At 38.5% G+C, this 26,319-nt stretch overlaps 1 protein-coding gene across 1 annotated transcript in view; it reads left to right on the plus strand.

The window, feature by feature from the left end:
* Positions 1 to 26,319, plus strand: part of PDE4D (phosphodiesterase 4D) — a 1,961,234-nt gene that overhangs the window by 211,546 nt on the left and 1,723,369 nt on the right. Inside the window, exon 2 of the mRNA XM_043987008.1 lies at positions 12,770 to 12,830. The gene's annotated coding sequence lies outside the window, so the exon portion shown is untranslated. The remainder of the gene's footprint in view (positions 1 to 12,769; positions 12,831 to 26,319) is intronic.

The raw sequence follows: 26,319 nt of genomic DNA on the forward strand, positions 1-26,319 counted from the left end.
AAAGTGGATGATTTTGATTATATTAAATTAAAAAATTTTTGTACAAACAGGAGCAATGCATCCAAAATTAGAAGGGAGGCAGAAAGCTGGGAAACAATTTTTGAGGCCAGTGCTTCTGATAAAGGCCTCATCTCTAAAATATATAGGGAATTAAATCAAATTTATAAGAATCCAAGTCATTCCCTAATTGAGAAATGGTCAAAGGATATGAACAGGCAGTTTTCTGATGAAGAAACCAAAGCTATCTATTCCCATATGAAAAAATGCTCTAAATCTCTAATGATTAGAGAGATGCAAATTAAAACAACTCTGAGGTACCACCTGACACCTATCAGATTGGCTAACATGACAAAAAAGGAAGATAATAAATGTTGGAGAGGCTGTGGGAAAATTGGAACACTAATGCATTGTTGGTGGAGCTGTGAGCTGATCCAACCATTCTGGAGAGCAATTTGGAATTATGCCCAAAGGGCGATAAAGCTGTGCATACCCTTTGACCCAGCAATCCCACTTTTAGGTCTTTTGCCCAAAGAAATCATGGAAGGGGGAAAGGGACCCACATGTACAAAAATATTTATAGCTGCTCTTTACGTGGTAGCAAGGAATTGGAAGTTGAGGGGGTGCCCATCAATTGGGGAATGGCTGGACAAGTTGTGGTATATGAATACAATGGAATACTATTGTGCTGTAAGAAATGATGAGCAGGAAGAGTTCAGAGAAACCTGGAGGGTCTTACGTGAGCTGATGATGAGTGAGATGAGCAGAACCAGAAGAACATTGTACACAGTATCATCAACATTGAGTGTTGACCTACTGTGATGGACTATATTCTTCTCACCAATGCAATGGTACAGAAGAGTTCCAGGGAACTCATGATAGAAGAGGATCTCCAAATCCAAGAAAAAAAAAAGAAAGAAAGAACTGTGGAGTATAGATGCTGATTGAACCATATTATTTCTTTTGTTTTGGGTGCTGTTGTTTTTTTTTTTCTATTTTGAGGTTTTGCATCACTGCTCTGATTCTTTCTCTTGTAACAGGATTAATGCAGAAATAGGATTAATGTTATTATGTGTATATATATGTGTGTATATATATATATCTATATGTATATGTATAGAGATATATAGATATAACCTATATCAGATTACCTGCTGTCTAGGGGAGGGGGGAGGAAGGGGAGGGAGGGAGAAAAATCTGAAATTGTAAAGCTTGTATAAACAAAAGTTGAGAACTATCTTTACATGTAACGGAAAAAATAAAATCTCATAAAAAAAAAAAAGTAGAACACACATAAGCACCCATTAATAAAATGAACTAACATGGATCCAGTAATTTAACTTATAACTACTATTACTATCTGCCTGGAGGCAGACATTTAACCTTATGAGAATGTAAATACTGCTCCTTGGGCTCCGCACTCTCCTTATAATTCTTAAGGTAAATCAGTTACATTTGGTCCACTTTTCTGGTTGATGGCCATGCTGTCTAAGAGCATTGGAGGAATTGCTGGGAAATCCTTCCACCCATCCACTTCAATTCAGCTCCAACCTCTCATGGGCTCTCCAGACTTTTCAAATTCATAATGTTAAAAGAATGGAGTACTACTATGCCATTAGAAATAATGAACTTGATGATCTTAGAAAAACACAGAGACTTGCACAGAATAATAGAATAAAATGAGCAGAAACAAGAGAACTTTGTATACCATAACAGCCATATTGTTTTAGGAACAATTTTGAGTGAATAAGTGATTTTGCTATTACAAATACCCAAATTAACTACAAAGAACAGTTGAAGGAAGTCGCTATCTGCATCTAGAGAAAGAACTGCTAACGAGAAGTAGGTATAGAATGATTTCATGAGTTTGAAAAGTCTGTAAATTTCTTTGGGTTCTATCTTTTCTTCCCTTTTCCCTTCCCTAGAGATGGCTACCATTACACACAAATAGGTATACATACATAAAATAGAACAAAACGAAATTTACATGATATTTTGTCATATATTTAAAAGGAATAACAAGTTGTACATAATAGATTTGCAGTTTCATATGCAACTATCTTTTTATTATACTATATTATGGGAATGCTTGTTTTATTCCATAAATTTAAAAAAAGGAGAATGGAATTTAATAAAATAATACCAATTTTTAGATTGAAAAGAAAAATAATTATTTTGGGGACATATTGAATATATGATTGGAGTATGATTAAGTAGGAATAAACATTTTAATACCATGTGTCACTATTCCCAGTGATTTTTTGATTCCACCAATGTAGGTAGATATCACAGGGTTGAAGCTTCCTTCAGTAATATAGACCAGCAACTCATCTGCAATTATAATCCCTGAGAGTTGTCTGGAAGCACTAATATAGGTTATGATACTTGTTTTGGTTACACAGTTAGTGTATGATGGAGGTGATATTTGAACCCAGACCATGCTGACTTCAAGCAGTCCTCTAGCCAACATACCCCTCTGATTTTCTTCTCAGCCTGTAGTTTTTTAATTAACAGAAATTAAAGGTGGCAAGATGCAGATTAGCCAACACATATCTTGTTTGAAAATCTGAAAATTGCTTAAGTAATTTATCTCACCTGAGTCTCATAAGAGCCTTAACTTAATAACCCAGTGAGATATGATATTACAAATGTTAATCCCACTTTATGTATGAGCATGGAATACAAAGTTTAGCAAGTATAAAAAAGATGACCCAGTATGGATTATTTATTATTGGTATTAATTAAATATTTATTGAGGGCCTACTACTTTATGTGTAAGGAATGATCTTTCTTTACAATAAAGAATCAGAGTTTGAAAGCAAATGGCTTTTTTCCCCCTCTTTGGGAGGTGATAGGTGTTAAGTGACTTGCCCAGGGTCACATAGCTAGTAAGTGTCTTGTGTAATTTAAGATTCTAAATGTGGATTCTAATCTGTTCCCCCAGTTTTGGGGGAAACTGACTAAAATCACTGATAAAACGAGTTTAGGTTTTTAAGGGTTTATTGGAAAATAGAAATAAAAAGATTGAGAAACAGAATTCCAACAGCCTGGCATTCCTATCTTTCCTCAAATTTCCTGTGAAGTCCTCTGCTGCCACCACCATCAAGTCAGGAACCCAAAAGCGCCAGCGCTCTCCGCGCAAGCTCCCTCTCCTCCTTCCTGTCTCCTCCCAGAAAATAGGAGGCTGCTTAAGTTGATTGGCTAGTAGCCTTGATAGACAGCACCCATGAGCAAACGTCATTTCCTGACGCCAAGGAAAAGCCACAATGCCTCAAGCATTTTCCTCATGGTGGAGCTTTCCCACAGCAAGCCTCCAGTAGGTGGCATCATTCCAGTCATTACAGTCTGAGGTTGAATTTGAATTTAGGTTCTCCTGATTCTAAGACCAGTGCTCTATCCACTGTGCCACCTAGCTGCCCAAAAGCACTTCTTAAAAGCCATTCATTCCACATCTTGTTTCCACGTTCATAAATAAGATGGAAGACTTTTTCCCCTTTTATTTGGAGACTCAGGCACTTGTATGAATGGCCTGCTGCTAGGAGGTTTGAATATACCTTCCGTTTACAGAGTTAGATCATTTTGTGAGATAGGAACTTATTTGAATTCAGGGATGTGGATCACATGACCTCTGAAGCAGGCTCCACTTTGTATTTCTCCCTCACCTCTTTTGCTTCAGTGATTTCAGTTCTATTTCTTTCTCAAATAGGAAATGTTTCTTAAATGCAGCTGGCTTCTACTCTCTGTGTTCTTTTCTTCTTCCTCTTCCTTCTTGCCATTCATGACTAGCTGACAATTTCCCTTTCCCCTTCCATCTCTTTGCTCTACTTGTTGTTCTCTTTAAGTCTTTCCCAAGCTGTTTGGTATGTTTTTCCCACTCCCTACCCCCATCTGCACCAGCATGGCCACTGAATTAATAACGATGATCCCAGCAGCTGGATTCATGGCTACTGGTGTCCAATTCCCAAACTACCTAATGTACTGCATACCAGATAAATAGCAAGGAAAAAAAGAGGAAATGATTTCTCACAATTCCATGTCTAAGGGCTATAACATGGCTTCCTGCCCACATATCTACCTTTTATCATTCTGTGTCATAATGCACTATCTTTTTTCCCACAAGTTAAGTGAACTTCCCTCCTTGACTAGGAAGACCAGCCAGGTCAACCGTAGCAATTTCTATCCCTGCCACCCTTCCAGCTCATGCTAGGATAATAAACCCTCTGCCTCTTTGGATGAAGGCACAGGCCTCTTTAGGACTCATTTGCACGACAGTTGTGGTGACCCACCTGGCTGACAGCTGTCCAGAAACTGTTGACGAAGAGGACCTTTGAGACAGGGAATAGACAGTTTTAATGCCATCAATCTCTCTTCCCTCTGAATGCTATAAGCACAGACTGTCAGGCACACGATGTGATATTGGGCTTAGATGTAAGTCCCTATGTGGATGTGTGCAAACATGCACACACACTGTACAGAAATGCTTATAACAATCAACTGATAGCTACAATAATAATAAGGGAGGGAGAAAAGCATATTTTAGTAGAGGCTGGGAACATAATAAACATTAGCAAAGTCTTCAAGTAGAACACAGTTTTCCTTGTTGTAAGGCAGGTCAGGGAGAGATTCCCAGAAAGAATTGAGAGAGAAAAACAAAAAGGATCAGAGATATAGAGCTGGCTGAAAGGGACCTCCCACACTATCTAGTCCAACCACCACCATTTTGAGGAAAAAATTAAATAGAAGACAGATCATCTAGTGAAAATGGCTTCAATTTAATTCTACAACTTAACAAAAATTTATTAAACACCTGCAGTGTACAGGTCCCTGTACTACGTGTTGGGGGAGATACAAAGTTTCCAGTGTGGGGTATTTAATTAATTGGATGTGTCAGTGAAGTGTGTTCTGTCTTGGGACATCTGGTTCTTCCAGAGCAAACAGTCCAGGAAGAGAACAGATGTCACACATATGCATACATACACATAGACACACACAGAGGCACAGTGAGATCATCCTTTGACCACCTTTAGGACTCATAAATCATATAAAATTAAGACATACACAGGTAAGAAAGTTCATAAAACTTCTCAGGAGGAAAGAAAAAATACATGAAACAGATTTTTACAATCTCCAACTAAACAAAACAAAAAGAGAAACTTCTAATAGCCATGATAAAATGTTTAAGCTAATCGTTTTATCTATTCACTAAGCAAAGAGAGAGGGAACATGATAATGACTCTGTTTTGAGTAGAGAAAGCACTAATATTAATGAGAGTTTAATCTCAGAATTATGAGGTTAGTATCCTGGGAATGGTTGCAAAAAGTAGCTTCTTAGACTAGCCTCTGGGGCTAAAGACTCCTCACTGGGATGTTATGGAGATTTGGGATCTGTCTTGAGACATTTCAAAGCTCCTGTGGAACGAGGAGGTAGAGAAGGCAGAGCCTTCTACTTATTTGTTCTGGTGGCTTGAGTAAAATGACAAGAGAAGTTATCACTACCAATGGGCCCTCTGAACCCATTTTAATCCAATTCTGATTCTATGGTGTAATTAAGGCATCTTTAGAGCTATACTGATCATAAATTGATAACCTTTATAGTCAAAGATTTAGATTACAAAGGGCTTTAGAATTCATGTAGTCTAACTCATTTTACAGATGAGGAAATTGAGGCTTAGAGAAAGTTAAGCCACATTTTCTTTTTTTCTCATCTTAATGGTATTTTACTTCCCCCTGCATTACATGTAAAGACAGTTTTCAAACATTCATTTTTGTAAGATTTTGAGTTCTAAATTTTTCTCCCTCCCTGCTTTACCTCGCCCCTTCCTGAAGCCAGCAAGAAATCTGATATAGAATTTATGGCATGATCATGTTAAACATATTTCCACATTAGTCATGTTGTGAAAGACAAGTAAGAACAAAAGGGAAAAACCACGAGAAAGAAAAAACAACAAAAAAGTGAAAATACTCTGCTTCAATATGCATTCAGGTTAAATCACATATTCAAGGTCTCAAGGCACCATGTAAGTTCTCGTCTCATAAAAACCTTATGGTATTTATCACTTCCATGTACTCGATGACTATATATTAGGTTTCTTTAAGATTATGGTCTTTAAACTTTTTTGTTCATATATCTATAACAAAGTAATTGTTCAAACAATCTCTCTCCTTTCCCTCTCCCTTTCACTCTCTCTCCCTCCTTTCCTCCCTCACTCTCTTTCTCATTCTCTCTCTAGTTATTTATGTATATTTGCACTACTATACAGATAGATGCGTATGTTATAAAAACACAAAAATTGAAATTGTGAAAACAATGAAATAGAGACAATATTTTATCTTTGATCCTAGAATTAAATAGGAGCTACTGGAGACTGGGAAGTGGAATGGTCAGAACTTCACTTTAGTGAAAACTTGGCAAACATTGAAGGATTTCCTGAAGAACAGAGAGATAAGGCAAGGAAACTAGTTAGGAAGTTATTGCAATAGTCCAGGTTAGGGTTTCTGTGTGTGAGGATCTGAACTAGGGTGGCAGCTGTGTGAGTAGAGACATATGAAAGATGTTGTGGAAGTAGAAACCACAAGATTTGGTGATAGATTGGATATGTGGGGTAAAAGAAAATGAGGAGTCATAGATAACACAGAGGCTGTAAACCTGGGTGACTAAAAGGATGGTGATGCCTTTGATAGTAATAAGTAAATCTGGAAGAGAGGATAGACTGTGGAAAGAGGAGATTTTATGGTGAGAGCTGCTATCGTTTGTAACTTGTTCATGCCTGTTTATCCTGTGCAACCCACTGTGTCCCAAAAGCCAAAAGAGGGGAGGAGGACTCTCATTTGCTGGTCACTGACATGGTGTGCAGAGGCTACCTTCTGAGCATTGCTTGCTATAGCCACTAGCTGATCGGGGTAAAAGTACAGGGATGAATATAAGAATTTTCCCGGTGGTTGCTATGCAGCTGCTCCTGTGGGTGTTTGGGTAGCAGTCATCATTCTTATTATTGTCCTTAGAGCTCAATAACTGACTCAGAAGTGAAGTTAGGAGTTTGTACAGTAGACAGAGGAGTGGAATGAGGGAGAAATGGGGATAATGGTTGGGATGACAGTATAAGAATTAAGTACAGTGATTAGATATTGTTGAGAAGGTGAGATGAAACTTGTCTCCCCACCCTTTGTTTGGTTGATCACACATCTCTTGAGGTCAGCTCACATTCCCTCCATTGGGCCTTGTCCCATTGGAGATCACTGCTTTAAGGAAATTATTTGCAAGCATTCCATGAATAAAATTTTGCATTAGCCACTAATTTGTATATGATTTTGTTCAATACATAATATTCATTTCTCTCTGCTTGCTAGAATATGGATGCCACAATACAATGAGATAAATACATATTTGAATGTTTTTATTTTAACTATTTTATAATGCTTTGCTTTAATGATTTTTAAAATGATCTAATGATTTTGGTTGAATGGTTTCAAAATGATTTTCTAGGCATTAGCATTATATAAATATGTATTGTCATGTTCAGAGAATCCTTTTTACTCCTTGAATCTGGCAGAAAAGAGAGATCTAAGGGATGGAGGGTATCTTTTTAGGGCAGAGGTTCTTTTTTTCTGATAAAAGTATTTTATTTTTTTCCAGTTACATATAAAGATAGTTCTCAACATTTGTTTATACAAGCTTTCTAATTTCAGATTTTTTCTCCCTCTCTCCCCTCCCTCTTCCCTCCCCTAGACAGCAGATAATCTGATATATATATATATATATATATATATATATATATATATATCAGATGTACACATATATATAAACATTAAACATATTTCGGAATTAGTCATGTTATAAGAGAAGAGTCAGAGCAATGAGGCAAAACCTCAAAATAGAAAAACAAAAGCACCAAAATCGAAAGAAATAGTATGGTTCACTCAGCATCTCTACTCCACAGTTCTTTTTTTTTCTTCAGGATTTGGAGATCCCCTTCCATCATGAGTCCCCTGGAACTCTCCTGTACCATTGCATTGGTGAGAAGAATCTAGTTCATCACAGTTGATCAACACACAATGTTGATGATACTGTGTACAATGTTCTTCTGGTTGTGCTCATCTCACTCATCATCAGTTCATGCAAGTCCTTCCAGGTTTCTCTGAACTCCTCGTGCTCATTGTTTCTTACAGCACAATAGAATTCCATTATATTCATATACCACAATTTGTTCAGCCATTCCCCAATTGATGGACAACCCCCCAATTTCCAATTCCTTGACAACACAAAAAGAGCAGCTACAAATATTTTTGTACATGTGGGTCCTTTTCCCTTTTTTATAATCTCTTTGGGAAAAAGACCTAAAAGTGGTATTGCTGGATCAAAGGTTATACACAGCTTTATAGCCCTTTGGGCATAATTCCACATTGCTCTCCAAAATGTTTGGATCAGTTCACAGCTCCACCAACAAAGTATTAGTGTTCCAATTTTCCCACAGCTTCTCCAACATTTATTATTTTCCTTTTTTGTCATATTGGCCAATCTGATAGGTGTCAGGTGGTACCTCAGAGTTGTTTTAATTTGCATCTCTATAATCAGTAGTGATTTAGAGCATTTTTCCATATGGGAATAGATAGCTTTGATTTCTTCGTCAGAAAACTGCCTGTTCATATCCTTTGACCATTTCTCAATTAGAGAATGACTTGGATTCATATAAATTTGATTTAGTTCTCTATATATTTTAGAAACGAGACCTTTATCAGAAGTACTGGCCATAAAAATTGTTTCCAAGCTTTCTGCATCCCTTCTAAATTTGGATGCATTGCTTCTGTTTGTACAAAAACCTTTTAATTTAATGTAATTGACATCATCCATTTTGCATTTCATAGTATTCTCTATCTCTTGTTTGGTCATATACTGTTCTTCTTTCCAAAGATCTGAAAGGTAGACTATTCCTTGCTCTCAGTATTTAACACAAACCGCTGGGAAAACTGGAAGATAGTATTTTAGAAATTAGGCATAGACCAACATCTTATACCTTATACTAAAATAAAGGCAGAGGTCCTTAACCTTTTTTCATTTGTGTCCCCTTTGGGAGACTTAAAACTTAAGGACCTTTACTCAGAAATGTGTTTCTAGATGCATAAAAGAAAATATATAAGATTATAAAGGAAACCAATCATATTGAAATAAAAATGTAATTTCCCCCATTAAAATTCATTGACTCTTGAAATTTAGGGGTTGGGATCCCAATTAAGAAACTCTGCTAGAGTGTAATTATGGCATTCCATTTCAGCAACCAGCTAAAAGAGTCCTCCTAGCTAGTAGGAAACAATCAGGAGGTATGTCTACTCTGTGGTAGGGAGAGAAAGAGCCCATCCCTCCATCAGGCATCCTGCAAGGGGTTTTACACTCAGGCTGTGCTGGCTCCCAGCCCAGGACACATGATAGATGCTTGGTCAATACTTTTTTGATGGATTATAACATCAGAGGAAAACAAGCAAACACATGGTGGTGGAACACAGATCTACAGCCTTGCTCTGACTTCACTAAAGGTTTTGGCACCTTAAGACCCCCTTTCAGCTTTTCTCACAATGTTCTCAAACCACAGAGGTCCTTCCATTTTCATATTGTGGTTTTTAAAAATTGGTGTTGATAAAACAGCTTGTTAGAATACTAACTGTGGATGCGACTAATTTTTGACAAGTCACATGGTAATTACACTGTGGTCAGAACCATCAACAGAAACTTATCTGTTCCCCTAATGCTGTGAAGATCATATTACTGTACAGTGGCCTTTTCTGAGCCATATGCTATACTGTGAAGAACAGTGTCTTTTGTCTGACTGGAAGACCTGGTTAGTTATAGGGCTCCTTCCAGCCCCATCAACTTGCCAAGGAACAGATTCAGTGTAAGGGACATTCATCTCAGCATCTGGGATGGGGTAAAGGTAATAAGTATCCCTTATTGCTCTTTTCAGTGACATCCAGCTTTGACCTGAAAGCCAATTCACAGTAGTTAATGGTGTGACATGTTTTCTCAGAGAGGCTACCACCTCATCATGAACTGAGTCCTTCTTGCTACTTCTGTGACTTGCTATGGACTTAAAAGAAAGCTGGTCAGTAGGACCTGAGTGGCTTTTGAAAAATGTTCAAACCCTGAGCATACTCTTGTCATACCTCCACCTTCCCAATTATTTAGAACTTTTATCTTAAGGTGTGGCCTATGGACCCTTAATGGGTCTATGAATAGATTTTGGGAGAGGTCCATGAAACTGGATAGGAAAAGAATACATTCTTATTTTCACCAATTTCCTACTGAAATTTAGCATTTCCTTAAATTATTTTAAAACTATTCTGAGGGAGGGTCCCTAGGCATCACCAGATTGCCAGAGGGTCCACAAGACAAAGTTAATAACCCATTCACATCTATGTTTATTTTTGTTCACTTGTGATTGGCTGTAAATATGTTCTCTTTTTCTTTTTAAATAATTCAATCTTGGGGGCAGGTAGGTGGAGTAGTGGATAAAGCACCGGCCCTGGATTCAGGAGAACCTGAGTTCAAATGCAGGCTCAGACACTTGACACTTAATAGCTGTGTGACCCTGGGCAAGTCACTTAACCCCCACTGCCCCGCCCCCCACACAAAAATCAATCTTTTATTGTTGGACTCCAGGTCTAGTTAGAACATCAAATAATATTCACCAAGGAGAGTTACATCTGCAAAAATTCTCTAAGCTTAGGAATGGAATTTATCTTCTGAGATATCTTCATTTCTCAGAGGTATGTTTGTTTGTCTTCATGATTGAGCTCTTTTTGTAAGCAGTGCAATAGTTGGGAACAATATAAGTAGCAAGCACCTTAGAAACACTACCTATGCCTCCCTTTTTCACATCGGTGTATTTTTTATAATACATATCATAATCTCTATGAAAATGTCTGCTTCGTTATTCAAGCTAATAGCTGCTCTAGTTGACATGTAGGAGTTTCTCTTCCTTAAGTGGTGCTAAAAGCAGTGTGTTTAATGCCATCTTGCCTCCTTAGAGTCCAACTTGAATATGTTTTCTTATGTCTCACCCACTTAGTTATTTGTTTCTGTACCTTCTGTCTCCCTCACCAGATTGTAAACTCCTTGAAGAAGCTCATGTTTTTGTTTTTTGGCATTTTTTCCCCTGAAGGAAATCCCCTAATGGCCTATAGTTGTCATCAAGGAATATTTTATTAACTGTCCTTTTCCTTTACTTAAAAGACCCACTAAATTCAAGGTTGGAAGCCTCTATAAGTAGTAAGCTGTGTACTCTTTGGTCAGTTGATATGCACTTATCAAATAAGGATAATGTGTTAAAAGCAAGATTTTATAAAATAAATATACCTTGGGGTCTGTATTTCCCAAGAGATTCTGAAAAGGAGGATGGCCCTTTAGTTTTTAGTTTGCATATTGTTTGCAAAATTATCCAGCAGCCTTTGAGTGCTGGCCCTGGTGGGATACTGTACCTGATTAGAGTTTCAGGTTTGGGAAATTCACCATCGTCCTTGAACAGTTTTTGAACAAATACTGTATTTCTGGTTCAGCTGATGAATGTCCTCCTTATAAGCTTTTCTGAGCAGATGTTCCTTGATCTTCATTTTGAAGGCCAGAATATCAAGCACCAACACTAAGAAATTGCTGCTGGAATCACAAAGGCTGTGGTGGTACTGTGCCTGCTCCCTGTTCTATACCAGGAGAGTAGTCTGGGTCTGGTTCAATTCTGGGAAACCTCAAGCTCATTAAACTCCCTACCTTGGCACCTCAGGGAAAATTTTACTTAGAGCTTTTGCTGTGGCTTAAATATAGAGCTTCCCCATAAAAAAATGTACTTAATGTACAATGTACATCTGGTATAGGGCAGGTAGTTTATTCCTACACACAAAAGAAATCCTAGCTGTAAAACAAACAAAACAAAACAAACAACCCGCCCCACCAAGCATTAATAGAATGACTTAAAATGGTATTCAGTAACTTAACTTCTTACTGTTGTTACAATCTGCAGGAAGTCTAATACTTAAAGCTCATTAGATCAGAAAGCAGTTGGTAGAACTGCTAATTAGGCATTTTAAATCCCACCTTGGCTCTGTACTGTTCAACTCCTGGTACAAGTCTCCTGGTAAAATAGTCAAGTTTGTACTAGTCATCTTGTCAGTGACTATCCTATCTAAGAGAATAGTTCTGTCCTACTAGGAAACAGAACTTCCAAACCACTCAAATTTTCAAGGTAGCTTGTTTTATTCCATAAATTAAAATTTAAATAAATAAAAATTAAACAAACAAAAACAAAGTAGCTTCCAAGTCTGCATCTAATTCAATATACATACTCATTTAACCATGATTAGGAAAGAACAGACCTGAACCCAAGGTCAGGCTTGTATAGGTAGAACATGTGTTTTATGTTTCATGTGCTCACAGCAGTATCTTTAGATTAAGCATATCATTCAGATGACTGGACATGGTAGGTCTTACTATCTCATCTTTTTTTTTCTTTTTTTAGCGAGGCAATAAGGGTTAAGTGACTTGCCCAGGGTCACACAGCTAGTAATATGTCAAGTGACCGAGGTCACATTTGAACTCAGGTCCTCCTGAATTCAGGGCCGGTACTTTATCCACTGCACCATCTAGCTGCCCCTTACTATCTCGTCTTTTATCTTGGGTTTCAATTGCCTATCAACTGATTTTGCTTTACTGTTAATTTTTTTCATTGTAAATAAAGCAGAAGGAAAATAAAAGTTGTGTAATTCTACTTTCTCTCCCTTGTCTCTTTTTTAGGTTATAAGGCCTAGGAATTGAGTCTGCAGCGGCTAAAGGGCAAGACCACATTGGTGATCAGGTAAGGTGTGGAGGAGCATACAAACACCAGATGTTAGGTACAGGATTCCAAGTAGAAATGTAAGACCTGAAGCACTAGATCAGAAGTACAGGTAGCTGGGTAAAGTAGGTCAAGACAACTGAAATTTGAAACATGGGTGTGCTATTAGAATAGCTGAGTTAGGGGCTCTTTATATATTTCCAGCCAATGCTGAAAATCAATCAGATGAAACCTACTGAGCATCTACTAAGTGCAAGATATTGTGGGAAACCATTGTTTTCACAAGCACTATATGCGAACTGTGGTGAGAATGCCGAGATATGAAAGGTACTGTATTGTACTGAATATAGATTGCCTTGGAATAAAGACAAAATGCTGACCATACTGCTAAGAGAAGATTTATTTGAAAGAGCGAAAAAAAGGATATATTAAAAACAGTTATGCGGAATTACCATATGCAATAACATGGACCTATTTAGAAAGAAATGTGATATTTTTCTAACCCAAGTAACAAGGAAGCATTATATAGGAGATAGAATACTGGAATTGGAATCAGGAAGACTTAGGATTTTGCCCCAGATACAAGAGTTATGACTATGGGCAAGTCTTTTAACATCTTTAAGCCACAGCTTTATCACCTGCAAAATGGGGGTAATAGTAATCGTTACCTCAGAGGCTGCTGTGAGGATCAAAGGAGATCATGGATTTAAAAGGACCTTTGATTTTACTTGCATAGGGAACTCTGGGGTAGAGTTCTGCTCTAGAGTTCTGGCATCTGCTCCACAACTGAGTCTTTCTTAGATTCATCTAGGTTATCAAGGGGACAAGTGACTTGTCCAGGGTCATACAGCCAGTGTGTGACAAAGGAAGTTATTGAAGCCAGGATTTTTTGTGATTTCAAGGCTCACTTTTTATTCATATACCTTTCTGCTACTCTAGGTAAAAGGCTTTATGAGCCTTAAATTGTTATAGTAATGTCAACTATTGGTTTATTATTAAATTTGTTGTTTGCATTTGTTGTTGTTGCCTTACAAAAATGTAAAGCATTAAAGCAATTTAAAGAGAATTCAGGGAAGTGGAGAACTTTATGGTGGAAAACTGAAATGACAAATTGGACTTTGCATGGCTGAGCAGGAGAACGAAGGGAGGAGGGGAAGGAGAAGGAAATAAACATTTAAAATAGTGCTAATTATGTGCCAGGAACTATGCTAAGTGCTATGCAAGTATTATCTCATGGAACCTCACAACAACCTTGGGAGGTAGGTGATATTATTATTCTCATTTGACACTTGAAGAAACTGAGGCAAACAGTGATTCAGCCATTTGCCTGGCACCACACAGCTAATAGGTGTCTGAGGCTCTGTTTCAACTCAGGTCTTCTGACTCCAGTCTGGGAGCTTTATCACTGAGCCACCTAGCTGCTTCAGTGACACAGATGAGTCAATTTTACTGGACTGATCATCCCATCTCCCTTCTTTCTCTTAAACTATTCATGGGAGAGCTATTCACTCAGTTTTTTAACTATACATTTATTTATGTGTATATCTTTATTTTTATGTGTATTTATCAGGCCTATGATTTCACTGTTGGAATAGCTTTTAGTGAAGAACTTCCTCTGCCAATATGTATCAGTGTATTCGCTGCAATTTGTAGTTTTAGAAAGTTTCCTGGGGGGCAATGAGAAATTAGGTCATTTAATCTCTGGCTCTTACAACCACAAGTATCAGAAAAGGGACTGGAAGACGGGCCTTCTTGATTCTGAGTCTAGGACCCTATGGTATCATGATACCATGCTAGCAGTATGGAGTGTACTTGCTCCAGAGACAGAGCATCTCTTTAAATTCTTCTTCTGTTGCTTACTGCTTGTGTGACCTTGGGCAAGTAACTTTACCTCTCTGGGCTTCAGTTTCCCATTCTAAAAAATGAAAAACGAAGGGGTTGTATTGGATGGTTTCTGAGCCCTAAATTGTTGATGATATGCCCCTATAAACTATTATTTATTTTTATTATTGTTGTTATTATTTAACCACTTATAGAGTTGATTTTTTTCAGCTAAAATATAGGACTTCATATTTATCCCAAATCAAGTTCAGCATTCCAGCCTACTGAGATTTTTGGATGATGCTGAATTTGTTGCCCAGCATACTAGCTAGTTTTTCCAGCTTTGTGTTAGCTGAAAATTTGATAAGTATGTCATCATTGTTAAGCCTGTTGAACAGGGAAAAAAGAGCTGATTCCATAGACTTGTTACCTTCACCTGTGGAAGGGAGAAAAGAGGAAAAGGGTAAGCATTTATATAGTGCCTATTATGTGTTAAGACTGTGCTAAGTGCTTTACAAGTACAATAATAGTAATCACTAGCATTTATATAGCACTTACTATATGCCAGGCACTGTACTGTGTGCCTTACAATTATTACTTCATTTGATCCTCACAACAGCCTGAGATGTAAGTGCTATAATAATCCCCATCTTTCAGCTGGAGAAACGGAGGCAAATATAGGTTAAGTGACTTGCCCAGGGTCAAACTGCTAGTAAGTGTCTGAGGTCGGATTTGAATTTAGGACTTCCTGATTCCAGGCCTATTGTTCTATCCACCAGTCTGCCTAGCTACCTTTATGTCTCATTTAATGTCTGCTAGAGGTCTCTTACTTAATATCCATTAGAAATCTCTCATTCTCCACTAGAAATATCCCTTCTAAATTGATGATGATCCATTAATTACTACACTTACGGTCTTGTCATTCAACTGGCAATGAATCTTAATTGTACTATAAGCTACCTCACATCTCTCCATAATGTTCACAATATGATGAGAATACATGGGATTTTAGAAAATTCCTTTGCTGAAGTCCAACTGTGTTTACAAGCAGTTTCCTGATTTATAAATCCAGTAATTCTGAACTAAAAACTAATGAGATTAATCTCATAGGGACTGTTCTTGATAACCCTGTGCTGGTTTCTAGTGACTGCTATATAATTTTTAAAATTCTCCTAAATCCTTCCCTTAATAATATGCATTAGAATTTTGCCAGGAGATCAAAAACTCCAGCATCGAGTTTCAAGACTCTGCCCTTTCTTGTCCATTCTGTTCCCTTCCAGTCCCTTCCATTCCATTTTCTCTCCCTCTCCCTCTCCCTCTCTGTCTCTCCCTTTCCCTCTCTGTCTCTCCCTCTCCCTCCCTCCCTTCTACCCTCACCCTCTCCCTCACCCTCTCTCTCCTCCTCCCCCTTTTTCCTTTCTCTCTGGAATATATGTATATGGACATTTATTCATCCCTATTCTTGTAGCACCTTTCTTATTCTTTATGATAATTTTTAAAGGCCACAAGTCATTACACTTGCCAGTACCTTCAGTATATGGGGATTTGATTCACGTGAGACTATTGACTCAAATTCTTTGATGGGCTAACTAGATATCATGGAAAAAGCACCAACTTTGGAAAAAAAGAAATGGATTCAAATAACCCTTATCGTGAATGGCTCATTTAATCTCAGTGATACTCAGTTTCTACAACTATAAAATGGAAGTGATAATACTTGTACTATTCACTTCACTGGGTTGTTGTGAAGAGAGTGATTTATATAACTGAAATGCTGTATGAATATGTTCCTATTTTGTTATGAACTTTCATGTGAACAGGTCACTTCCTAGCAGGATTTTTCCACTGACAGTTACCCCTTATTCATCATAATAAGGACCAGAATAGTAGAATCTCATCTCTTCCTATGCCTTTTGAAGAATGACTTTATCACTAAAGGATAGTGACAGGGACTGAACTTATAAAGACAGTGGAATAAACTCTTCACTGAGAAAAGTCCCTCTACCAATGCAGGTCAGTGTCTTCTCTGCAAATCATTGTCTTAAAGCATTGGTGTCAAACTCAAACAAAAATGGGTACTACTAAAGAGAAAAGGACCCACATGTACAAAAATATTTATAGTTGCTCTTTTTGTGGTAGCAAGGAATTGGAAATTGTGGGATTGCCCATTAAATGGGGAATGGATGAACAGGATGTGGTATATGAATGTAATGGAATTCTATTGTGCTGTAAGAAATGATGAGCAGGAGGAGTTCAGAGAAACCTGGAAGGACTTGCATGAACTGATGATGAGTGAAATGAGCAGAACCAGAACTGTAATGATTGGAATTACGCCACCTGCTGGAGACTTACTGTAGAAGAGTTCCGCCCATGAAGTGAAGGTCTTTGAGGGCAAGACCAGGAGTCTTTTCTTTGGCAGCAGGAAGTGACGTTGGGTAGTGGGAGGAAGAAGGAAGAGACTAGCGCTCTGTCTTGGGCTCTTTCCTGAGGACTCCGGCAGAGAAGGGAGCTAGAAATGTGCTCTCCCTTTAAGAGATAGGAATCTAGGCCTTTCTTTCTCTCTTTATCAAATTCTTATTCTCCTTAATAAAAGCTTAAAAGTCTAATTCTTGCTAAAGCTTATAATTTATTGGCGACCACTCATTAGATTTTAGACAGTTTAGCTAGAATTTTAGCCCTTAACAGAACATTGTACAAAGTATCATCAACATTATGTTTTGATCAACTGTAATAGACTAGATTCTTCTCACTAATACAAGGGTAAAAGAAAGTTCTGAAGGACTCATGATGGAAAAGGCTCTCCAAATCCAGAAAAAAAAATGAACTGTGGAATATAGATGCTGATTGGATCATACTATTTCTTTTGTTTTTGGTGCTGTTGTTTTTCTTTTTTGAGGTCTTTCCTTTTTGCTCTGATTTTTCTCGTATAACATGACTAATGCAGAAATGTGTTTGATGTTATTGCATACCTATAACCTATATCAGATTATCTGCTGTCTTGGGGAGGGGAGGAGGGAGGGGAGGGAGGGAAAAAAAATTGAAATTGGAAATCTTATATAAACAAATGTTGAAAACTATCTCTACATGTAACTGGAAAATAATAAAATACTCTTTAAAAAATGGGCACTAAGAATCCATATTTGAGGATCTCTGGGAATGACATGTTGACCTAGAAAAACACGTATTGGGGGAAGTTAGGTGGTGAAGTGGACAAAGCACCAGCCCTGGATTCAGGAGCATCTGTGTTCAAATCCGGCCTCAGACCCTTGAAACTTACTAGCTGTGTGACCCTGGGCAAGTCACAACCCTCATTTCCCCACAAAAAACAAAAATTTAAATTTAAATTTAAATTTAAAAAACAACCATGTATTGGGGCAGCTAGGTGGCACAGTGGATAAAACACTGGCCCTGGAGTCAGGAGTACCTGAGTTCAAATCCGGCCTCAGACACTTAACACTTACTAGCTGTGTGACCCTGGGCAAGTCACTTAACCCCAAGTGCCTCACTTAAAAAGAAAAACAAAAACAAAAACAAAAACAACCATGTATTAATATTTTTTATGTTTTATTATATTTTAAAATTTTTATTAAATACTTTCCAATTACATTGTTTGTTTTTTTGGTGAGGCAATTGGGGTAAAATGACTTGCTTAGGGTCACACAGCTAGTAAGTGTTAAGTGTCTGAGACCGGATTTGAACTCAGGTCCTCCTGAATCCAGGGCCAGGGCTCTATCCACCTCGACACCTAGCTGCCCCTATAATTACATTTTAATCTGGTTCCCTGGGCTCTTGGGAGAGTAGTGGGCTGCATGGACTTCTTGTTTGCCACTTCTTTCTTAGAGAGTTGGCTAGAATACTTAGAGGTTAAGTGACTTATCCAAGGTCACACATCCAGTATGTGTCAAAGGTGAGAATTGAATTCTGGCTTTGAGGGTATTTTTTTATCCACTCTGTCACATTGCTTCTTTTTTTTTTTTTACATATAAGGTATTTTATTTTTTCCGTTACATGTAAAGATAGTTCTCAACTTTTGTTTATACAAGCTTTACAATTTCAGAATTTTCTCCCTCCCTCCCCTCCCTCCCCCCTCCCCTAGACAGCAGGTAATCTGATATAGATTATATCTATATATCTATATACATATACATATAGATATATATATACACACACACATATTTATATATACACATAATAACATTAATCCTATTTCTGCATTAATCCTGTTACAAGAGAAAAAATCAGAGCAGTGATGCAAAACCTCAAAATAGGAAAAAAAAAAAAAACAGCACCCAAAACAAAAGAAATAGTATGGTTCAATCAGCATCTATACTCCACAGTTCTTTTTTTTTTTCCTTGGATTTGGAGATCTTCTTCTATCATGAGTTCCCTGGAACTCTTCTGTACCATTGCATTGGTGAGAAGAATATAGTCCATTACAGTAGGTCAACACTCAATGTTGATGATACTGTGTATAATGTTCTTCTGGTTCTGCTCATCTCACTCATCATCAGCTCACGTAAGACCCTCCAGGTTTCTCTGAACTCCTGCTCATCATTTCTTACAGCATAATAGTATTCCATTGTATTCATATACCACAACTTGTCTAGCCGTTCCCCAATTGATGGGCACCCCCTCACCTTCCAATTCCTTGCTACCACGTAAAGAGCAGCTATAAATATTTTTGTACATGTGGGTCCCTTTCCCCCTTCCATGATTTCTTTGGGAAAAAGACCTAAAAGTGGAATTGCTGGGTCAAAGGGCTTTTTTTTTTTAAATTTTTTTATTTTAGTGAGGCAATTGGGGTTAAGTGACTTGCCCAGGGTCACACAGCTAGTTAAGTATTAAGTGTCTGAGGCTGGATTTGAACTCAGGTACTCCTGACTCCAGGGCCGGTGCTCTATCCACTGCACCATCTAGCTGCCCCCATATTGCTTCTTAAAGCAAGTACATAATAGATTTGTAGTTTCATATGAAATCGTCTTTTTAAAAAATTGATACGATGTTAGCTTGTTTTATTCCATGAATTAAAAATAAAATTTTAAATTTAAATGAAAAAATAAAGCTTATCGCTTGCTTTTCTTTTAGTGTCTAGGAATGTCTGAATGGACAGAGTTTACCATAATCATACCACTGTGCTACATTTGTGAGCTGTTTCCTAAACTCATCACCCATTTCCTTCTTCTAGTCAAGTAGTTGACAAACATCTTCCATTTTAAAACAAATGCCTTTGCAACATCTTTTACAGACATTTCATTCTCTCCTCCACTACAGCCACTACATAGGTGCGGGCCCTCATCAACTTGGGAATGGGCCATTGCAATAGCCTTCTAATTAGTCTCTCAGTCTGCAGGCTCTCCCCACTCCAATCCATCATCCACTCAGCTGCCAAAGTGATTTTCCTAAAGCCCAGTTATTGTCATATGAACCCTCTGCTCAGGCTCCAGCAGCTCTCTCTCACCTCTAAGATAAAACATCAATTTCTCTGTTTGGCCTCTTCTTACCTTTCCGGTATTTTTAGGCTTTATTCCCCTCCATGTAATCTATAATCCAGCAAAGTCTTCTTGATATTCCTCCAGGTGGACCTTCCTTTTCCTAACTCAATGTCTGTGTGCTGGCTTTCTGCCATGCTTAGAATGCTCTTCCTCCTCACCTGAACTTCCTTTAAGATTCCGCTCCAATCCCATTTTCCTTCCAACTCTCTATCAGCACCTTCCTTCTAGGATTACCTTCTATTATTCCTTTCTGTATAATTTAAATGTACAGTAATTTGCATATTGTCTCCCCCAACCCCTGGCTGGGCATGGACCCTGTTCTTACCTTTCGTTGTATTCCTCTAGAGCTTAGAACAGTGCCTAAGCACATGACAATCACTTAAGAAGTGCTTGTTGATTGAATGATTGACAGACTTGTCCATGGTAATTTGGCAAATTGCAGGAGCTAGGATCTGAATCAGAAAAGTTAATGAAGTCGGTGTTAACAAGAAGAGTGTTTGAGCTGACAGGGTGTGAATGAACTCTGTGCCCCATATTCTTTGTCTAGTGGCACCTTCTGTCTGTCTCCCTTCACACTAAAATTGTGCAGCCTGAAACACAGATTGTGAATCCCCCCAAAAGATTCCTTCTTTGGCCTTAGAATGTCCTGATTTTCATTTCATTTCTTTTTGTTGTTGTTGTTCCATCATTTTTCAGTTGTGTCCGACTTTTCATGACCCCATTTGGTCTTTTCTTGGAAAGAAACTTGAGTGGTTTCTCATTTCATTCTCTAACTCATTTTACAGATGAGGAACTGAGTCAAACAGGGTTAAGTGACTTTCCCAGGATCACTCAGCTAGTAAGTGTCTGAGTTTGGATTTGAATTCAGGAAGATGCATCTTCCTGACTCAGGCTGAGCACTCTAACCCATTATGCCACCTACCTGCCCTACTTCTTTATCTGATCCTAACCTACTGTCTGTGAATCATTCCAGTTCATTGGCTTTTACACTGAAATCCTGACCTCTATTTGTGTTGAAAATTCCCTGTTGGGGCAGCTAGGTGGCGCAGTGGAAAGAGCACTGGTCCTGGATTCAGGAGGACCTGAGTTCAAATCCAACCTCAGACACTTGACACTAGCTGTGTGACTCCGGGCAAGTCACTTAACCCCCATTGCCTCGCAAAAAACAAAACAAAACAAAACAAAATTCCCTGTTACTATTCTTTCCTCATATCTGGAAGGGAAGGGGAAGGTTGAAGTAGCACTATGCATTCCACCCAGGCAGAATCATCAGTTGCTAGACCATCCTTAATGATCAGTGCAGTAATATATTACCAATACCATATTGCTTCCTTTCCCCACCCTCCACTGATCTCCATTCAAATTCACTCTTATGCTTTATGGACTTCCTTACTTGTGATTTAATATACAAAAATATTCCATTGCCTCTTTTATTCTTTTCTTTTTGAATGAGGAATTGAATTAATCACGTTCTATTGCTGAGTTATATACCACCAAGTCACAGTGATAACTATGAGGCCAAATTTACCCTGTGCTCTGATATTTACTTCACTCTCTTTATTACTCACACTTTACTTAGATTCTTTATTGCTCATAGACATTTGCATAGACACCAAGGTTAATTTTAAACTGGTCTCTTCTTGGATATTTTCTCCTTAGAGTTATTGGTCATTTCCATTGTTATTCTTCTTCTTGTGACAGTCATGCCACTCCCTGTGATGCCTGGCTTGGTGAATATGTGTGGGCAGTTTTTCTCTCTTCCTTTTCATCTTCATGTCAAGATCCCTTACTCAGATTTGTAAATCTCCAGGCAAATGTAGTTTTCCTGGTTCCTGTTGAATAACCTTGATCTCTAATCTATTGGCTAAGGCTCTAAACCAGAAAATTAGGATCATCCTTCCTCTGTGCAGCCTAACAGGTTTATAACAATCTATGTTTATAAGGATGATGGCCATGATATATGGAAAGGAAGAAACTCTCTCTTTTTTTTTCTTTTTTTAGTGAGGCAATTGGGGTTAAGTGACTTGCCTAGGGTCACACAGCTAGTAAATGTTAAGTGTCTGAGGCTGGATTTGAACTCAGGTACTCCTGACTCCAGGGCCGGTGCTCTATCCACTGTGCCACCTAGCTGCCCCGGAAACTCTCTTTTCAAATGAAGGAAAATAAACAAACATTAGCTGTTCTACACTAGACAGAATAGTAGACATTACCTGATATTGTGGTAGCCTAAGGGTTCTACAGTGTCTCCTAGTTTTTCAGTGTCTTGGGGAGTATTCCTCATTGCCACTTATAGTCTGTATTCACAATGCATATCATCCATTGCCATGGGCTGATCAGAAAAGTCTGCTACGTGACCATGCTAGAATTGTCCTTCTGTGCCAACTACCTGTCTCTTTATCATGGCTGATCTAAAGTGTGATCAGCTCAGTGTCCTCCTCTGACTCAATACTTGGCACATAGCACTTAATAAATGCTTATTGATTGACTGACTTCTATCCTCTATTGGTGGATCTGTCCTTCCTTTGAGCTGAGGTAGGATGCCATATTTTGAGGTGTTGGTTTTGCCCTTGTTGGACTTCCTCAAGCAGAGGCTGTAGCAACATTTTTCAGGTGTATCATAGTGGTGATTCCTTTTGTATATGAATTGGACAAGATGGTTGCTAAGGTTCCTACCAACTCTCAGATGTGATGATTCCAGTTTCCTCCAAGCTGATGTGTTCCTTAAGCTATACAGAGAACTTAGAATGTTCTCCCAGCATTCCAGATATTAGCAATAAGAGACCTGAAGTTCTCCTCATCTGGTTAGTAGTTAGAAGCTCATTTAGTGCTCTTTCTACCTTGCCACCTAGCTACCCTGAAGAACCTTCATGAATACTCAGAAGTTCAAAGTGAAGCATGGTGGCAGCTAGGTGGAGCAGTGGATAGAGCACCGGCCCTGGATTCAGGAGTACCTGAGTTCAAATCCGGCCTCAGACACTTGACACTTACTAGCTGTGTGACCTTGGGCAAGTCACTTAACCCCAATTGCCTCACTAAAAAAAAAAAAAAAGTGAAGCATGGAAAATACTAGTCTAATCCATTTCCTCTTTGGGAAAAACAAAAACAAGAAAAGAAAAAACAAACAAACACAAAACACAAAAAATGTATGCTCAGACCAACAGAGAATGATGGAGCTATATTCTTTTGTTACCAAACGTTAGAAGAGCCTCCATAGCTCTTTAGCATCTCATAATCCAGACTTAAATCCCAAACATGGGGTTACCCTTCCTATTACATGTCATTCATGTCGGCAAAATGTCACATTTCAAATTATGTCTTTAAAAAATGAACATAATCCCCTACTACACAATTTTATAACCATTTGACAATCATACTTTGAAAATCAGTTCCAGTTTTGGTGTGCAAAAGATGAAACGACTCACAAACAACAAAGTTGAGAGATTCAGTTGGTTCTATTTAAAACAACAGGAGGAAATTTCAAACCACCTTGGACACAGCAGAGCAAAAGGATACGATATAGTCAGTGAATGAAGTTTAAATTCTGACTCCGAGCAGAGCAAGCATTTCAGAGAAGGCCGTCTTTCCTTCTGTCAACAGCAAAATAAACTGTGCTGCTGTGGAGAGAGTTTGTTTGGTTAATCTCTACATATGTGGACTTCAAAATGGAATAGTTCAGTTCTCCTTTAAACAATGAATGTCAACAGTGTAGGATTCTGGTATCTGATAGTCTTCTATAATATAAAAAGTTCCACCAAAAGAAAGAAAAGAAAACCTTGGAAAATCTTCGCTACCATGGGAAATATGTGCAGACTTTATTTGATTTCTCTTAGGAATTTTAGCCTGGATTTCCCCTCCTGTAATTAGGGGATCTGACTTCATACATCATAACCGGGTAAATTTCAATATTTTAATTAGGAGTATTGAAACACATTTCAGCTCTTTGAGTTTTCGTTTTCCTTTGTGCAGTGAATTGATTTTGTTTTTCCTTTTACATATATACATGGATTCATTTAGACTAGGGAGCCACATGAATTCAGTGATTGGAATGGACTCAGTGCCTAAGGCTCTAAACTGCAAATGAGAAACATTGATTAGCTTCTTAGTTGGTAACGGGGTGCTGTCATCCTCAGGATTTGCCATCTTGCAGAGACTGAGAGCAACTCTTTCCTCTTCTATTGTACCTATGTTTAAATTAAAATGACAGGCATGTAAAGTTAGCATTTTGAAAATGGGGTGGAAGTTAACACATGTGGGTTCCTCTCCCTCCCCCGACTTCTTTCTGTTTTTGTCCACTTCTAGGGCAACAAGCTCTGCTCCTTCATAAAGCTCTGCCACCCCATAATCTGTGGAAACTCTTATCTATACCTACCTCTGCCAACTCTTCCTGACTTGGGACTCAGGAAACCACCTTTGCAACCCCAGTATCCACCAGGGAAACAGAGGTGAAAGCTCAGGGACAGATTCTGAGGGCGATTCTCCAGCACTAGGCTATCTTTCCAAGTGCAAATTATGGTGTGGATTTGGGTCTCTCTATCCCTGCATAATTTGGGTCCTTGTTACCTTGGAGATCAGCTATTGTCCTTTGTGTTTGAATGATAGTTGTGATCTGTCAGAATACTTCTAATGGTCCCAAAATCTGATGGCAAACTCAACAGCAGGTTTTTAGCTTTAATGCTGTTTGATTATCTCCACAAGATGTTTGAATTTAGATTTCCTTGCCTCTTTTATCAAGTAGCTTGCCACTTTAGATTAGAACTCAGCCTTCAGATATTCTAGTACTGTTTTGGGGTACTACTTTGAAATGCCTCTCTCTATACTTATCCATTTGCCACTCACTTCCCTGGCACTTTCTGATCTGGTTGTGGGGAGTCATACAAGTAATAGATTAAAATCACCAAATCAGGGCCAGCTAGGTGGTGCAGCAAATAGAGCACCAGCCCTGGATTCAGGAGGACCTGAGTTCAAGTCCAGCCTCAGACATTTGACACTTACTAGCTGTGTGACCCTGGGCAAGTCACTTAACCCTCTTTGACCCACCCCCTCCAAAACAAAAACAAAAACAAATCACAAAATCACCCCGGGTCCATAGGGACCAAGAAAGAGCTCAGTGATCCTCCTTTCCTAACCCTACTTCCTCTTTTGTTCTTTCCATGTCTCTACTACTGGGTCCCTATATTACAGAAGGGAAAATTACATTCAAAAGGAGTGGGACTCAGCCTAGATGTTTTGTTTTCTCTAAGTTGGAGAAGCTGAGTACTGAGATTACAGTATAAAATAAAGTTATTTTAGGGAACAAAAGTCTTACTTTTGATATCCTATTCCCAGTTTCTCATAGAAGGACTGTGTTGCATACCATAATATCTTCAGCCATTACTATATTGTTGGGTTCCCCCCCCCCACAAGGCTCCCATTCATTTCTAGTCCTTTGCCATTACAAATACAGCTGCTTTAAGCATTTGTCCACATATGGATCCTTTTCCTATTTCTTTGATCTCTTTGGATATTATAAAGATAAAGAATTTTAAGAGACTCAGGAACTCTGATGGATCCATTGATCCAGAAGACTAATGTTGAAGCCTGCTACCCACTTCCTGGCAGAGAAGTGATGGGCTCAAAATACAGAATGAGACATACGCCTCACTCTATCTATGACCAGTGTAGGAATTTGTTTGACTTGACTCTGCATATTTGTTACAAATTTTTCTTTATTTTTTTTCTCATGGGGGGAAGAGAGGAGGAAGGCAAATATATCCTTGATAATTGAAAACAACTACAATAACAAAAGAAGAGGAGGTTATGGAATCTAAGCCTGCCCTAGTCCCAGCTTCAGCTTTTATTCCCCTTCAGGCTATGAATAAATTAAGATCAGATCATTGTGTTTCTCTGCTGGGACACTAACTGGCCCTAGAAAGAGCAAACTGTCAATGCTGAATCCAATTCTCCTTCCCTTCTTTGCACTGAATCATGTGCTGGATTGAACTAGAACGCAGACCCTGATTCCTAGACAGTTACCATACATTCATAGGGGAAGAAGAAATATAGGTCACCCACGATTGCACTTCTTCATTTTCCTCCTAGTTTGATTCCCTTATGAGTGTCTGTGCTGGATCTGTCCCTTGCACCCCACTGGCCATCAACAGTCAGCCAGGCTTCTCTAACCCTCCCCTGTCACCCACCCTCTGGTCTTAGGGTCCAGA

Source organism: Dromiciops gliroides, chromosome 1 (assembly GCF_019393635.1).
Source record: "Dromiciops gliroides isolate mDroGli1 chromosome 1, mDroGli1.pri, whole genome shotgun sequence".
NCBI classification, from domain to species: Eukaryota; Metazoa; Chordata; class Mammalia; order Microbiotheria; family Microbiotheriidae; genus Dromiciops; species Dromiciops gliroides.